Below are 5,024 nucleotides of genomic sequence, written 5' to 3'. Positions count from 1 at the left end.
TTTCATGATGGTAAGTTTAATTTCCTTAATTATAACAATTGCAGCGTTGTTTTTAAACTTGTAGTCAAGCTATAACGTATTTGATATTTATAATGTATGACTGAAATCATGAAGGGATTAAAAACGAATTCTGAGCAAAAACGTTAAGGTTTATTTTTTTTCCTTTCTGGTACCCTATTAGTAGTACTAGTCTTTTTTGGCCCGTTTTTAACGAAATAAAAATAACTGCTTTATTTATTTAGAAGCAGGGTAATTTAAATTTCATTTTTGTATTGTAATTTTTTATCATTTTTATTTTATTAATCAAAATACAACGCCCACAATATAATATTCAGTGTTGGGCTTTGTGGTTTTTCATCACTATACAGTCTGTTTAAATAAATATTCAGAAACATATGCAGTGATACCTTTTGTCTTTTTTCTGTTTAACTTTTATTAAACTGCAGATCAAAATAGAATAGGCCTATACCCTAAATAAGGATAAATTATATTACGCATCTCCAAAATAATCGCACACAATTGCACCTTGCCATTACAGTAGTCAGCGCCGAACAACAGGCAAATAAAATATAAACTGAGGTTACAAAAGTGATTCAGTCAAGATCAGTGAGGGATTTTCTTTTCTTTTGTTCTTTGATTAAAATTAATGACTGGCGGCAGCGGCTGCTATCAATGCACGGATCCAATACACCCTTGTTTTCTTTCTCAACTCTTTACATTCACTTAAGACATAACCGATGTATTTATGGGATATTTTGATATAATTCTGTGTGTATTTGTCCATTCGAATGTGTAAAAATGCGAGAGAGAGAGCTCAGTTCAGTGTTCGCGTATATAAGAGGCGACTTTTGTGTGTGCGCTTTGTGTGTGTGTAGATATTTAGTTTTGTTTCCAAGGGAAAAAAAGTAAATTAAGTGAATTTTTGCTTAAAACAGGTAAAATTATCTGCCAGTGGGGTAAGTAAAATACTCTTGTTTTAAGAATATTTTACTTACCCCACTGGCAGATAATTTTACTTGTTTTAAGCAAAATGCACTTAATTTAGTTTTTTTCCCCCTGGAAACAAGACTAAATATCTTAAGTCATTTGACTTATCTAGTAAAAGTATCTTGATTTAAGAATTTTAAGATATTTTGACTAGAAACAAGACAAAAATACTAAGTAAGATAAGCCATTTTTTGCAGTGCAGAAAACAGCGCGCGATTGCAGAAGTGAGTTCTATTTCGTCTTCTTGCAGTTGAATCTTTTGAAATCACAATAAATGCGCATACAGAAATCAAGAAGCAGAATCGAAATGTAATTTTATAACAAGTAATTCCTGACCTTATGCATCTGATCTGATTTCCGAAATTGGAATAGCTTTTCGATTCCCAACCCTCCTACTAAATTATTTCATTCTTGCATGCAAAAAGACATGTATGGTGACTATGGGGCTATGTAAAATATTTTTTGCAACTTACTGGGTTTATCATTATAATTTTTTCCCCGATAATGTCGATAATCGTCTGTTACCTGACTGTTGACATCAACATCGCGATACTTAAGAGTCATCGTCGATATACGATAATATCGTCATATCGCCCAGCCCTATTTCAAATATCAACATTGTTTGGCAAAATTCGCTTAGTGCACCTTTAAAGGGCCGGATGCCAAAACTTCAGCTCATTCTTATAATAAACATAACACTGATGGAGCTGACATTAGTTCAATATCTAAATATTCTTAAGAATTAAAAGTTATTTGTTCTTGAAAGGATGTACTTGCATTATTATGCTATTATATGATCATTATACACTGCTCAAATTTTTTTTCCTAACACTTAAATCACACATTGTATCTTGATGAATGAGATATTCAAATAGAAAATCTTTGTGTAATTCGTTGAAAACAAAATAATGTGACAGTGGTCAGTGAAAACTAAAATCATCAACCCAATGTGGGCTGAATTCAAAATCACCTTGAAAATCAAAGTGCTGTCCTGGGGAATCTCCTGTCAGACTTCGATCAGGGCATCAGTGAGCTCCTGGACAGTCTGTGGTGCTAGTTGGCTGCTTCGGATGCTCCAATATACTATCACCAAGTTCTATTTGGATTTTCATGAAAAATACAATAGAAATGAATTACTTATGTAAAACCCCATAGCGGTGGCTCATCAGATCCTCTGTTTAATGGCTATTTATATTAACATTTATACATATACATATACATAATAGTATGGAATGCCAATCCTGCCATAATTAGAAATAAAGAAAGAAAGAAAAAAAGAAAGAAATGTACAAAGAAATGTAAAAAAGCAAATATAAATAAATATTTAAATATACAAAGAAAAGTAAAAAAGCAAAAATAAATAAATATTTATAATTTTATTTCCTTATTCTTTTTTTCCACATTTATTTTTTTTCTTTTATTTATTTATACATTTATTCCCACTTTTATTTATTTTCACATTTATGTACTGTATTTATTTATTTCCACATTTATTTATTTGTACATTTATTTATTTTCGCATTTATTTATTTCTTTGTCCGTAGGGTATTGAGAAGCGCGTGTTTTACCTCAGGAATAGCAATCGAGCCAGAGTAGGCGAGGGGTAAGCTTTGAGGCCACAGTGACACCTTGTGGTGCCCAAACGAAGCACAAAAAGTGTAAGCCCACATGATGCGCCTGTTGTTAGTGTGGGATGAATGATTTACATGGGCAATATGGACAAAAACTTATTTAAATTTCAAGTGGGGGGTTGTTTCGGCTGGGAAGCATGCAGTCTGTGATCGCGTTCATTTGCTGAAGCTCCCGAAAGTATGCAATCGCTTTCTTACGCACCTTGTTTTTTAGGTTTCCCTTTCAATGCATACAACGCATGTTTCAAAGATTCAGGATAGAAGGAGGCATCAGTTACTGTAGAAGATTTGTCACCTCACGCCACTTCCCGTAATGGGTTCTCTTGGTGTAGACATGGCTTTAGATACGGATTAAATGGCTGATTAATCACAGGTCTTAGGCTGAAAATATCCAGAATTAGTTCAAACAAAAGGTGTCCATTTGAACGGAGCTAGTGAAACACACACGCCATGCATTATAGCCTAAAACATGCTTAATATTTGCGACTGACACCAACGATTGTATGCAGTGGAGATGCGTTCACTGTCAAATATCATTCAGCATTCATTTTTTAATTTTGTCAAATATTTTTTCTTGATTAGAAGAAAAAAAACAATTGTTCTTGTTGTGATTTATTTCGTGTTTTTCATTTAATTCATAAGTTAACACTGCAAATTAAATGGTTTAGTTTTTTCTGCAGTCAAATAAAGTAGCCTAAATTATGTCAGTGATTTCTCTTATTTGAAAGATTATCAAGAATAATTTTTTTCCGATCTGCAGTCTAATAAAAGTTAAGAAAATTAGCCTATAGATCTATAGCCTGCAGGCTAATTTCATTCTTTCTTAACTTTTAACTTCTTCTTAAAATTTGTTATGAAGAATTTTAAATCAACTTCATAGCAAATAGGCTAGGCTAATGAATTTTCGTCATAAGCAATACACGAACATAACGAATACCCTAGCTATTCTATAAAACAAAATTTTCATTAAAAAATCATAAATCACGAATATGACGAAATAAAATTATTATTATATATCTATATATATATAATAGTTTTACGTCAAATGGATAAGGAAATTACAGTGCCTTGAATTCATTAAGTAATGTTTTATTTCGTTCTAACCTGCAACTCGGGAAATGTAAAAAAAAAAGACTATCGTTTTTACTTAAAACCAATTAATTTTAAGCCCTAATTTTAGACACATGAGATAATATATTACTGTTTGACTAAACTTTTAAAAATAACGCTAGAAATGTTATAATTAAGGAAATTAAACACATAATACATAATGAAATGTGTCTTTTTCAAGCAATAATTCCAAAAAGAAAGAGAAGCATCAGACTTAATGCAAAACATAGGCTATTCAAGACAAATTGCTGTGACATTTATTAGAAACACCAACACAAACTAAGAAAAGTAAAACAAACCTTAACGTTTCAATAGCTAAAAGCACTGTGCTGTCCACAGTGTTGTATTTGGTGGGGTGGGAGCAGCTGTGGGAGCGCGCTGGTTTTGTGAGTTCTTTTTTTTTTTTTTTGTGGTTCGGCAGAATTTGTCCAGTCGTGACGCGCCTGTCGTTAAGTGTGTAGACTGACTCAGTCATAAGGTGTGTGCTCCTCTATGACTGTCAAAGAATCTGCTCCAGTCGATGGTGATGGTCTTTTAGTGTGTTGAGGTCAAAATGTTTCTGTTAGTCCTGTAGTGACCATAACGAATACCCTAGCTATTCTATAAAACAACATTTTCATTAAAAAAATCATAAATCACGAATATGATAATATACAGTATATTCATTCCCTCGTTTCAATTAAAAGTTCCCCCCAGCTCGGCGGGCCCCCACACTACCCCGGCCCATATGCAGGGTTTTTCCTGCATTTCATTTTTTTTGGGTGGCCGCCAAAACAAATTTTTGTCCTGCCAAAGCCTTTTTTGATCAGTTAATGTGATTTATGAGTGATGTAAATGACTGCTGCGCATGTTACCTGAAGGAGAGAACGAGCAGAGAGCCCCTCCCGCGCACTCTCTCTCTCTGTCTTCAAAGCATCTCTCTCCCTCAGACATATTACTAAAATGGTAAAAGGTCAGAAGACCGAATCCTTGTTTCATGTGGCGCATTCTGGGAATTTTTGTTTCCTGAATTACCACTGGGTGTGATTTGCACTCAAAAAACATATGTCACCTTATCCTCTCTGACAAGCATTCCGCACATGCAGCTGACAGAAACCACACTTTCAGTTAACTAATAAAAATCCTGTGCAGTGATGAAACGTTCCCTTTCATGGGAACTTCGAACTGCGTCCTCTAGGGGTCGCTATGGGGAACGCCTCGTCGTGACCCGTGTTTGAAGCATACATTGAAAAAACACCAACTCGTTGGCCGGTGACCGCCATGACGTCACTACCGGTGCGACTATAGTATAAATAG

The 5,024-nt window shown here is 34.1% G+C and overlaps 1 long non-coding RNA gene across 1 annotated transcript in view; it reads right to left on the bottom strand.

Annotated features, from left to right (window-relative positions):
- Window positions 1–1,962: 1,962 nt before the first annotated feature.
- Window positions 1,963–5,024, bottom strand: part of LOC107560431 (uncharacterized) — a 125,975-nt gene continuing 122,913 nt past the window's right edge. The window contains exon 3 of the long non-coding RNA XR_001605728.1: window positions 1,963–2,083. This is a non-coding gene — a long non-coding RNA (uncharacterized lncRNA). The remainder of the gene's footprint in view (window positions 2,084–5,024) is intronic.

Source organism: Sinocyclocheilus grahami, unplaced genomic scaffold, assembly GCF_001515645.1.
Source record: "Sinocyclocheilus grahami isolate Dianchi unplaced genomic scaffold, SAMN03320097.WGS_v1.1 scaffold726.1, whole genome shotgun sequence".
NCBI lineage: Eukaryota > Metazoa > Chordata > Actinopteri > Cypriniformes > Cyprinidae > Sinocyclocheilus > Sinocyclocheilus grahami.
The sequence above is the reverse complement of the archived record's forward strand: the minus strand, read 5'-3'. Positions and strand labels throughout refer to the sequence as shown.